Source organism: Aulonocara stuartgranti, assembly GCF_965226115.1.
Source record: "Aulonocara stuartgranti genome assembly, chromosome: 10".
NCBI classification, from domain to species: domain Eukaryota; kingdom Metazoa; phylum Chordata; class Actinopteri; order Cichliformes; family Cichlidae; genus Aulonocara; species Aulonocara stuartgranti.
The window spans coordinates 4,976,234-4,989,146 of NC_138946.1; the positions used below are offsets into that span (position 1 = coordinate 4,976,234).

Genomic DNA, 12,913 nt, shown 5'->3' on the forward strand with positions numbered 1-12,913 from the left:
TGCCATTCGTTCCAATTAACAACAGAGAGAGAAAGAAAATTGATTTCCCCCAATGAGTCGTTGCAGCAGTGGAACACAATTGAAGATGTGGTTTACTACAGATTAATTAAAATCTGGAACTTCTTAGGCTATTACCTTTGCTAATCTGAGGCTGGCAAAGAAATTCTAAAGACTTTAATGTTCTTTTCAGTTTTTGGCTGTCTAATTGAATTCTTGGTGAACACACACTGTCTTTAAACAAAACAGTAAGCCTTGTCTTATTCTAACATGCAGAAATTATGTTGAATAATGTTGAAGTTGTTGCATTGTGTATCAATAATACATTTTGTTATAAAAAGAAAATAAATCATTTTCCATGTTTCCTCCTTTTGAATTTTTCCTTCTATTGAAATTGTCTCATTCCTGTTTATTCCAGTCTTACAAAGGAGGCAGACAGGCAGGTGTTCAGGCGTGGAAAATGTCTTCTTCAAATGGAGCGACAGTCAGACAGGAAGTGTGACTATTCATGGTGGTTTTGCGTGAGCGTGATCGCGCTGTTTCCCACCATTGGATGCTTGACGGATGAGCCACTAGGCAGTGATGCAAAGAAGATGATTGACAGGTGAGAGGGATAAAATGAGCCTGAACTAGCCAGTGTTCCAGCCCACCATTACATACTCTACATACATGCATACTAATAATATCAAGCAACTTAAATTTTCATTTGGTGACATTCCATCAGCACAATTACCATTAAGTAAAGCAAGAAACCTTAATGTGTGATAACTTCATTACTGAAGGTAGATGAGTACAGAAGCAGACAATGAGAGATGTTCAGAAGGTAGGATCAGCAGTTGACATGTGATAAACAGGACATGCTTTTATTACCAGTTACATTTGATACGTTTCAGATATTGGATTTCTACATGATGGGTTGCTGAGGTTATCTGGTTTTTGCAAATTATAAAATATATTTTACAATGAACTAAATGATAACAGTTTTATTCAAAGGCTGGGTGAATATACCAAATTAATCCAGGCTACACCATGTTAGTGTCATGGCTGAGCAGCCAGTGTGTTTATGGTGTGGACTTAAAAGCAGAAACGGGAGAAATGAAAAGAAGTGTAACAAAAAGTGAACAGTTTATTTAGGCTATTGGCAAAAAAACAAAACAAAACACACAGGCAGAGCGAGCTGGGGTAAAACTAAACTAGAACCTAAGCTAACACTAACATGAAAACTACGAAGGCTGCCCCAAATGCAGCCGACAAATGCATCCTTCATTTCCCCAGATTAAATGTTAAGGTGAAGTTATTTGTTTGTTTGTTTTGTTTGGGGTTTTTTTTGCAGTCGTTAAACTTGCATAACTGTAAATGCACAGTCACGCTGTTTTTTAACATAAGGGTTAAAAGTGCTCTGACATTTTTGGAGACGTCTGTTACTCACCAGCTTGAAAGCTGACTGAGCCCGTGAGAACACCAGACTCCCGGCGTATAGTTTTCATACCCTGAAGTCTTTCGCTAATCATGTTAAACATGATATATAAGCAGTTTTGGGGAGTAACGGAATACATGTACCAGCGTTAAGTATTTAAAAAACAAAATATGAGTAACTGTATTCCGTTACAGTTACCGTTTAAAAAGGTGGTATTTAGAATACAGTTACGTGGCTGACATAAAGGGGTTACATGGCGGTCTTTTCCTGTTTCATATGTTAGGCAATGCCCTCTCTATTTTTGGTAATTCCATGTCGGTGGAAACCCAAACAAGACGCGCATTAAGAAGCTCTAATGCCTGTGTCTCAAACCTCTACTTGCAGCCGCAAAATGACGTGAAGAAATATTTTTTTAAATTATTATTCAAAAAGTTATTCAATATGAAGGCAATAGGCAGAGTGTTACAGGCATAGTCCTAAGGAATGTAGCCTCATGGCCACTGTAGCCCATTTGTAAGTTAGCTATTAAGACTCGACTGTACTCTGTTCGTGTTTTTCTCTGAAACAATAAGTTCTGTTGGAGCAGCCTTTCAACGCCTCTCTGCCTCTCGCTAGCAAAGCTGACCCAGACAACAAATTAAAGCTAGTTTTTGGTTACAAGCCCGACACGGAACCGACGTATTAGCCAGAGGTCCCTTTACTGTTAGAGAATTTACTCTGATGTCCTGTTATATTTTAGGGAGAAAGTAGCAGAAGGCTGAGTTCATTAAACTCCGCCGAGACAACAAATACCTTTTCACCAGTGCTAAAAACTCAGCTGCTGTGGGTTGGAGAGCAAATTTTGAGAAGATGGGCCTGGAGGACAAAATCACCCTTGTGTGTGTGTATTTTTTTTAATTGTCCCATTTTTGGGGGGCCTGCAAAGTATGTACAGTAGTATTGAAATATGTTAATATTGTTAACTATAATCTGTTGAACTTACTCATGTAAACCTGTAGTGTTGCCTTTTTTGTCAACTGTCACTTCTGATTTCCTCTGCCTTTAGGATTGCAGGTATCCAGCGTCAGGTGAGGGAGTGAGTGGGAAGAGCACTGCTGCTACATTGTCCTTTTTTTTTTTTTTTTTTTGCCTGTCCCATTTGGTTCTTTAGCCGTCAGAATTGTTGTCTGAAGACCAACAAGGATACCCAATGGATTTACTTTGCCAAATGGATCATCGTGGCATTGCCGTATTGGTCCATTTGGTCGATCTTTGTTTTTATTATTTATTATATTTTATTTTCAGATGTTACAGACGGGACAGACATGAGTGAGGGATAGGAAAGGGAGAAAGAAAGAGGAAGGAAAGGAAAAACAGAAGGGGAGAGGGACAGTGAGAAAGGGGGGAGAAAAAAAATAAAAATCTCCTGGATCACCTGTTGAGAGAAGAATAGAAAACAAAAAAAAAGAAACAAAGCAACATACTAAACACAACACCATCGCATTAATCTAGCTAAGTGTAAACAGCAGTAAATACTAAATATTCAATGTTGTTGTGCAGCACGCAGGACAGATGTGCTTCGAAGTAGCAGCCAAGAAAGGTGTAATTTGGGTCTACGAGCAGTGAACACCCGTGTGCATACCTGTGTGGATCAGCGCGCTTGTATTCCAAAGGTTTCTCCATGTAACGATCTGCTAGGGAGTGTGGGGGGGCCACAGCCCCGTCCTCCGGGGTGTGAAGCAGGTATGGAGGAGATCAAAACTCCAGACATCCAGAGGCCCCCAGAACACAAGAGACCATGGAAGACCAACAGAGGGGCAGCCGCGCCACTGTTCCAGTAAGAGCTGAGGAGAGTCCCAGATGAGGGTTCACTCAGCAGCCGCGGAGCAGAAGCCAGGGGGAGCTGCTACATTGTCCTAACACCTCATCCATAAGGGCAAGCCAGGGCAGAGGCCTGGTAGAAGGCCTCCAGTCCTAATTGCCTCCATCCAGGAGGACACTGCAGTGGGCAACCAAGTGCAGGATCAGGAAGAGCAGCAAAATGAGGGCCAGCTGGAGTCAAGAGTGGAAAAAAGAAAGGAAGACAGGGAGGATGAATTTTTGGATTTAAAAAGAGAGGACATGAGAATGCAAAGGGAATACAATACAATACAACTTTATTTGTATAGCACGTTTAAAAGACCAGCGGTACACCAAAGTGCTTTACAATAAAAAATGGAGGAAAGAAGAGCAGAGAGAATGGACAGGCTGTTTGGTTTGCTAGAAAAAATGAATACATAATTATTAATATAAATAAATAAATACATAAATAAATAATTGTACATAGTTTGAAAAAAAATAATTCAAATAAAATTTATACATTTTGTTTATGTTGTACATAGTTAAAAGTTCTCTAAATAAACAACATTGTAAATACTTCAACTGTATTTTAATTATTTTCTCAAACTATGTACAACGTAACAATTTATTTGTAACTGAATTATTAAATTGTCTAAACTGAGAAAATCACAACAGTGAAAAAAATGCAACAAAATTATTAATTATTAAAAGTTATTATTAAAGTCCAGGATTAACCTCAGTGGCCCAGTATGCACAAGCACTTTGAACCAGGCCTGATCTTTGGTGGAGCAGGAAGTCTTTGATAGTGCTGCTGAATCAGGACCAAGACCAAAGAGATGAAGGAGGTGCCACAAGTGAGACTTTGGTTTGTGTTTCCAGCTACTAAGTGGAGCATCATACAGGGTGGTCTCCAGAAGTTGTTTAGAGATGCTCATTTCCACTGTCCACCACATCATCTATCACTTGGGTTTGTCATTGTTTTACAGCAGCCCTGCAATGTGATCTAATTACTTTCATGTGGTACGAAGATGTGGTGCACCTCCAGCGCTTAAAGGAAGAGGGCCTGGAATCTCGCCTTCATCATTCCAAAAGCACGCTCTATTATAGAGCGTGCCCTGGAATCCCACACCTTGGACTGGCCTCTTGTTTAGAAACAATCACCAAATTCCACCTTTAAACTACTGGCCATGGCTGAGCAGCTATAATAGTTTATGTAACACTTACATAGCATAATGCATGATGTCTAAAACAGCAAAGACCAACAGACAGAGCCAGCAGCACATGTCAGCCAGTCATTAAGAAGAATTAGCTCACAGATTAGTGGTCATTACAAGAGACAAGCACACATATGAACCACCAAAATCACATTTTACTTATTTTGAGACAAACAATGCAGATGCTGAATGTGTCTTCACTTTAGTTTAGTGGTTTGTTTTTGTGGGGAATTCCCAGAGGCATATTTTCCATACTGGATGCCCTAATGTGGATAAAAGAGTCTTGACCTCATCGACTGTGTTCCTTACATGCAATGTCGTGCCTCCAGAATGTGGTGCACAGCTGGTTACATAAAATGAATTAGAAGCACTGAAATGATGGCAGCACTGCTGCACTACTCTTAAACATCCGAGTCGAGTGCAGTTGGATTTATTTTTAGATTTCATGAACCCTAAAAGATTTTCTTGGAGTCCTTTTGCCTCATATTATGCCTTGACCTTTGCTCTTTCTTTCTCTTCAGACCTTGGTCATAAAATTTCTCAAATGAAAGGAATCTGAGGAAATTCCTCAAGCTAATGTTGTCCTGTTCAAAAGTCTTGACCTTTACACAATTTCTTTATATTTTGCCAACAACCACGAAAGTCAATAGTTGGTATGACCACCACTCTCCTTAAACGCAGCTGAACTAGTCCTTAAGCAGTGTTAAGGAGAAGTTATCCAGGCTTCTTGAGACATTTTTCAAACCTCTTCTTTGGAAGTCTGGCTTTTGCTCCATTCTGTGTCACGATGATCCCACATTGCTTTGAAGCCAATCCATGACAGATGGTGTTCCATTGTGCGTTTTCCTAATCAAGTATGCTTTTACAGCATTTGGGATCATTGTCATGCTGACAAATGTAGCTCTTGCCAGTCAGATACTTTCCAGGTTGTATTGCACGGTTGATCAAAATATTAGAGTATTTTTCTCTGTTCATAAGTTCATAACTTTTGACCACTAGCAAGGGCTGAAAAGCAAACCAAAGCCATGACAGAGCCTCTCTCCTGACCTCTTCCTTACATGATGATTTGAAACAGAAATATGAAGGTTGGATTCATCACTTCATAGGACCTGTGCCACTGATTTTTAGCCCAGCCAACCAAAAGGCGTTGATAAATCAGCCTTTTGGTTGGCTTAGTTTGATAGCCACACTTCACTGAGACCATTTCTGATGAAGATTTGGTGAGCAGTAGATAAATCATCTGAATGATCAGAAGCAAATTTTAGGTCCAGGTCTTTCGATTCCTTAACACCATGCTGAGCTATGACAGATTTCAGTTAATCGCTCTTTAGGAATTCCAAAAAAAAAAAAAAAAAAAAAAAAAATGATTTTACTGTAATGAAACTGGCATTTTGAAATCAGATGGGAATACATTAGGTTTGTGACGGCCTGCTGGTAAGAAAGTGAATAATGAAACACGTGGTAAGTAAGTAGTGTGTTTTGTATAAATAACAATTGTTTGTCCCTAAATTTGGGTGCCTTTTTAGTGCTTGCATGATTCACAGGTCAGTGTTACAGTGGTACAAACAAACATGCAAAAAAAAAAAACATTCCTGTGTGTAACATTTTACTGCAAGTATCTCAAGTTTCCAAATATAAAGTGACAAAGATATTTTAAAAGAGAACTGAGCACTAACTAGATTTTCTTTTTTTTTTTTTTCTTTTTTTTTTAAACCTGGGAGTAAAACGGTAGACAAATATCGGACTTGATGCAAGGTGACAAGTTGATGGCATAGCAGCCTGGCCTGTTTCTGCTTCTGAGTTTTGCTTGCAGTCCACAGTTTTCCAAACCAACTTTAAATGATATGTTCAGCTTTCCTTCTCTCTGACACTTCCAAAACTGGACAAAATGAAAGACACAAAATAACCAGAACATCTGCTGTAATTTGTAGCGAATGAGGTTGGTTGGTGCTGTAGCCCTCCAGGAACACAATTTCTTCATTTCTACTCTGAACACTTTCGATTTAAATTTGTTGCCATAATGCAGGGCCACCTTGGATGTGTTGTTGATTTTGAAAGAAAAAGTCACTGTTGAGCTCAGAGTTATTCCAAATGGTCCAGAGACAGATGCTTCAGAGCAACAAAGGTGGAGGCTCAGAGGGTTTGTAACAAGAAGCTCACAAGTTGTGTTTTCCATCAGGGGCGGAGCGTGGGGGTGGCTTACTGGGCTTAAGCCCGGGTTGTTTTGTCAGAAGCTCGGGGTCTTTTGGAGTGTAATTTTTTCATAGTTAGATGCCTGGCTGACAACTGTATAAAACAAAAAGTACACACAATATTCGAAGCACATAGTGCACACTGTGGGAATTTACGACTGTGCGTGAATCCCCCCCTGATATTGGTATGATCCAAGCTCAGGCACTAAGCGACTGAGCGAGGGGGCGGGGCAGCTGCTGCCCGTGAGTGCGCTGTTGGAGAGACGGAGCCAGCTATACTAAGGAGAGCTTAAGTTTGACCAGGTACCAAAGCAAATCATTCGTACCGTACAAATAATGTAAATATGACGGTGCATCAGGAAAGATTGATATGAAACTGATCACTTGACCAATATTACGTTACTTGCTCTTCAAGTGAATCAACAAATGGCAAAATGAAAAGCCGAACAAATGCAATTTTTTTAGAGTCTTAGCTTACGTGTGTTTATTTCATATTTTCAGTTCTTACCCTCCCCGACTAAATCGGTTTCAGTTATGTACTGAAACATAAGAATGGACATGAGAGGCTTCTTTCAAAGAAAAAACTCAGGTAAATGTTATTTTATATATTATGCTTTGTATGTTGTTCAGTATATTTCTATGCAAAACAAGAGGGATTTCAGTACTCAGCAGGATATTCACATTTGTAACCAGATATTTACATACACTTTAGGGAGAAAACATAAAACATTTTTACTGTACAACATCAATTTAGAGTAAATTTTTGTTTTAGATAAATATTGAAATATATTTTGAATTAGTTAAATTTCAGAATAAAGAGAGACAGAGCTATTTTTATCACTTTCATCAAATGTAGGAGTACATGTACACTAAATTTATTGTTAATTAATAAGAAAACTCCAGACGATTCCATTCTGAGCTGAAGAAGCTTCTGATAGGTTAGTAGAGTCCATGTGAGTAAACTGGTGGCACAGCTGTGGATGCATATAAGGCAAAACACAGAGCCTGTTTCTTTGACATGGGAAAATCAAGAGATGTCAACCAAAACACCAGGAAAAGAACTGTGGAGCTCCATAAGTGTGGCTCAAGTTTGAATACAATTTGGTGCCATTTGCAATTAAGAAATACAGATAGTTTCTCTCTTTACTCTTAAAATTAACAAATATGTTTTTATATTTATCAATCTAAAAAAATAAACATTTAGTCTGATTTGATGTTACAATTAAAAAAGTGTTTTTATCTGAAGAGTAAATATCTGGTTTCAACTGTATATTTGATGATTGTCAGCACAAAGAGGGAGAGAGAGGAGAACGAGGACAGAACAGATGAACAAGAGCAGGTGAGACACACATGTTAGTCACATGGTCGTTTGCCAAAAGTATCACCGTATCATAGGTCCTCATGTATCTCGTACCTAGTGTTTCTTTTTAGGTTTGTTATTTTTCAAATTCTGTATTTATTAAGTTCTGCAGGCTTGTTTGCACAACAAGGCTAAATAATTATATAAACTTTTCTCAATCTAAATAGTGGACTTTGGTAGAATTAAAAAATAAGTGTAGTGCAGGTCTATGATGATTTTTAGTGCTATCATCTAGTTCTGATTCTGGTTCTGTCTTGGTTAAGTCCTCAGTAGTCCTGATTTTGAACTGTTGTAGTCCTGTTTTAATTCTGGATCAGTTCTGGGTCTGGTTGAATTGGGGTTTAGTCCTCGTGTCTTGATACAGCCCCGACTTTGTTCTGACTTGCTGCTTAATTAAAAAACTAGTTTAAGGTGTCCTGCACATGTGATATATATTTTTCCCTATATGAAGTCATTCTTTTTTGAACAGAGCCTATTAATCTTTCAGTCATTTCTACACCCCCCCCCCAAAAAAAAAAAAAAAAATCCCACATGCATACTACTCTTTGGGCTAAGCCCCGGGTGTTTCAAATGTCTGGCTCCGCCTCTGTTTTCCATACTAATTCCATTTAACCAGATGACATTTATCATGAAAAGGAAATCTTTAATTTCACATGATTCACATCAGCAATTTCAGCTAGTCCTATAAACTGTTAGATATTTTAATAAATTGAAAAAAGTTCAATTTTCATCATTTTTTCATTTCTGTATTCATATTGTGAATAATTCCATCTCCTTCCTGTTTTCCCTGCAGTAATTTATGAGGACTCTTTTTTTTTTCTAGTTTGCTATCAAACATCAAAGCCAGTCTCTAACACACAAAGAATTAATTGGAAAAAAGGGGGCAGATCTCAGATGTAGATAAAGACAAAGTTATAATAGAACAAGGAAAGTAACAATATTTTATTCCTGTGAGGTGTCAATCATAACCATAACTCTGTTTAGGAGAAGATCAAAAAGGAATACTGTGTCAATAAAATGTGTCAGAATGCTTTCGTCCTCCTTAAAAGTCAAGGGGTTGCTAAAATGGTAGGGTCTAATGAAAACTCACACGGATAAAAAAAAAAAAGTAAATATTGGTGGTGGCAAAGCAATGGTGGTTCACATTTCTTGATGAGACCTGGATGAGTGTCTATTGTACTTAAAAACTGACAGGATCATGTGACTCGTGTCTTCGACTAGGTGGCAGCATTCAGTACCAGTGTGAGATTACAAAAACAAAGGTACACGTCAAATTGAAACAATGCCAAAGTGCATCTTTGCTCCAGCAGATGTTTAAAGTTAAAGTTTTAGTCTCACCACCACTACACTTCAACATGGGCAATATTTAAGCACGGACAAACTAAACACTTAATATCTACCCAAAAACAAGCCTGTGATGTCCTGGGAACATACTGTGCAATGGCATAAGCACAAAGAAAATTGGAAAATTACTTCTGAGCACTCTTGTGAGGACTGACTGACATCACCATGCACATCCAGGGTGTAAGCAATTTAAACACTATGATGGAGATGCCAGATGCACCTGCTGGAAACACCAGATGTCAATCTGAGTAGTGTCAAATTACCCAATGATGTCAAAAATAAGATGAAACTATAGAGAAACAGTGACGCGTTTATTGCAGACTTAATGAAAATCTTAGGATCCCTAGGTAGTAATTTCCAATCAGCAGAGCCTCCCAGATGGATTAAACAAATGAATACTCCCTCACTCGGAAGAGCTGCTGTCAAGTTGTCCACTGGTTGCAGTGACTACAGCCTCCTGCAGTCAGCTCCCAGCTGGGAAAAACATTCCTGAGATCATTAATCTCAAGCGACACTGTATTTGATGTCCCTGAGCTGATGTCACTAATTGCCAAGGTAAGTTGACACAGCCATAAAGCAGACCATAACACCGAGATTATAAAGTCTTGATTAGGCTCTTTACTCTGACTTTGTTAGATAAAACTTTCCAGCATTATTTTGTAGTTGCATTATTAAACATGTTTATTTTAGCAGCATCAGCTTTAGTAGAACAGAAGCCTGCAGCTGTAAGCAGGACTATCATTTGATATATTTAGAGTAGAAAAGAATCTGCTTGCTGATTTGGAAGAGCTGAAAATACAGTCTTTACAGGCATACAGAGAAATACCACTAATGTATACCGAGAAAGAAGAAATGGCTGAGCATGTATCCGTTGGTCTTCCTTGGTCTCCTTTGCTCTTGGGGCCTCTGGATGTCTGGAGCCTTGATCTCCTCCATACCTGCTTCATGCCCTGGAGGACGGGGCTGTGGCCCCCCCACACCCTCTAGCAGATCATTACATGAAGGAACCTTTTAAATACAACCGCGCTCATGCTCACAGGTGTACACACGGGTGCTCACACACACAAACTACACCCTTTTTGGCTGCTACCGCAAAGCACACTGTGCGCTGTCAATCTTACGTGCTGCACAATAATATTTAATATTTAGTATTTACTGTTATATTCACATAAATCATCTTGATGATGTTGTTTATTATATTGCTCTCTTTTTCTTTGCTTGTTTTCTCTTTTTTCTTTCTCAACAGGTGATCCAGCTGATTGATATATGTATTTTCTGTCTGTTTGTTTTGTTGGTTTTTGCCCTTTATCACCGTCCCTCTTCCCCGCTGTTTTTCTTTCCCTCTTTCTTTCTTTCTTTCTTTCTTTCTTTCTTTCTCCCTTTTCTTTTCCCCAGTCAAGTCTGTCCCGTGTTCAGCAAATGAAAATAAAATAAACAATAAAAGCAAAGGTGAATCAAATAGACCAATAGTGCAAGGCTGGGATGGTCCATTTGGTAAAGTAAATCCATTGGGCATCTTTCTTTGCCTTTAGACAACAATTTTGATGGCAAAAGAACCAAATGGGACAGGCAATAAATAAATAAATAAATAAATAAATGGCTGAGCATAGCAAAGACTTGAGGATTCCACACAGGCATGAACCACAGGCTGCATATTTTTGTCAGGTGTCTCTGCACTGAATCAACAAAGACAGAGTTTGTGATGACAGGATTTCCAATTGTCTTTTGAGAGCCAAAGTTATTTACTCCACATTTTCCTGCCTGTGCCACTATGGCCTTGACAAATGAAAAACACAAGTGTTGTCAGTTCTAGACAAATGCAGCCGACTACCCACTGTGCTCACAAGATGTCTTGCTTCAATCACACCACCATTCATTGGAAATGCATAGCTGTGATGGGTAAACCCCCCCCCAAAAAAACCTCACAATCAAGCAAGCAAACAGAAACACGAAAGACAAAAATCTGAGTTTGATCAGCAGCAATGGAAACCCTCCACCTCACTGCAATGTTATTGTTGGAGAAATGCGTATTAGGTGCAGTTAATTCAATTCTTTTGATTGTTTTTGTGTGTGCGTGCGTGCATGTGTAAACTACACCATGCTGTGTTTCATCTTTAGCAGAAGGAGAAGTATGATGACAGAATCAAGTCCTAGATTTTAGGGAAGGCTACTGCGCAACATAACAATAAGAGGGCAGGAGAAAGAGGTCAGAATTCTGTTAACACCATAATTAAGTTGATCTGAAGTGGACCTCTCATGGTTTTCCTTATTTTCTATCATACACACTCACCAGCCACTTTATTAAGTATGCATGTTTAACACATATCTAAGAAGACAATGCTCATGACAACTTGCTGAGGCTCAGAGTGTTAGAATTTGGGGTGGAGAGGGATTCAAGTGATTTTGAACATGACATGGTTATTTGTGCTGGGAAAAACTAAGGGCTATAGTAACACACGTAAGGTAATTAAGAGGAGAGGACACAGCTGGGGAAAACAAGACAGAGGTGAACAGAATCTAACAAATGAAACAAGGGGAACCAAAACTAAAAACAATGCACACAAGATGAGACTAGCAAAATAAAACAGCAAATAACAAACACTGAGACAGTGACACAAACACACAGACTTGACACAGAAGGGACGTTTAAGAAAAAAACAACATAAAGAAAAACTAATACAAACTAATCCCTAAGCAACATACTAACTGAAACCCACTTACTAAAACCAAAACTCCTACTAAAGCCCCCCAAAAAGGGTCAAGAATAAACAAACTAAGAAGCTAAAGGAGCGTTTAATAAAGAATTAAAAGTCCAAACCCCAAAGTGCTGGTTCCAAAAACACGATCTCCTGCTGAGATGTGCTGATTTCCTGGGATTTTCCCATACATCCATTTCTAGGGTTTACAGACAATGGTCTGAAAAAGAGATAATATCCAGCGAGCAACATGCAGAAGAGCATCTTTGAATGCACAACATGTCAAAACTTGAGGCAGATGGGCTGCAGCAGCAGAAGACCGCATCGGGTGACGCTGCTGTCAGCTAAGAATAGGAAACCGATGCTACATTTCACACAGACGCTTCAAAACTGGGCAAGAGAAAAATTGCAAAAATGTTACTATCTCAGGAACGCAGCTTTTATGGTAAGCAGAAAATCCTCACCTACATGCTGTTAAACTATTCTGAGGAGCAGCCAATCAGTAAGCTGGCTGAAAGGGGGGTGGATGGAGAGAAAACTTGTTTTTTCTTCCAGCTGATGAACTTGCATCAAAGCCCTGTATTAATTTAATTAGGATACGGTCTTTATCTTACACTCTTAAACTAGCTTAGCTCTTGTTAGAGGAATATCTATTATCTATCGATTCATCTAAATAGAGAGAGAGAGATGAAAATAAGAACAAAAACATATTTCTTTTTTGACCAATGGGGAAAACAGTATAATAACCCTGCTACTGCAGCTTCTCTATCAGCTGTTTTGGTTTGCTGGAGGTTAGAAAAATACTAAACTAAATATCATTCATGAAGCTCAGCCTGAGGACGTGACTAAGGGACCTCCACATGCTTGATTGATTA

The 12,913-nt window shown here is 38.9% G+C and overlaps 1 long non-coding RNA gene across 1 annotated transcript; it reads left to right on the forward strand.

Moving 5' to 3' along the window:
• The first annotated feature begins 6,688 nt into the window (after positions 1-6,688).
• LOC309714995 lies at positions 6,689-8,503 on the forward strand. Its single transcript, XR_014279119.1, has 3 exons — positions 6,689-6,941; positions 7,140-7,227; positions 7,926-8,503. It is a non-coding gene; the product is annotated as an uncharacterized lncRNA (long non-coding RNA).
• The last annotated feature ends 4,410 nt before the right edge of the window (positions 8,504-12,913 follow it).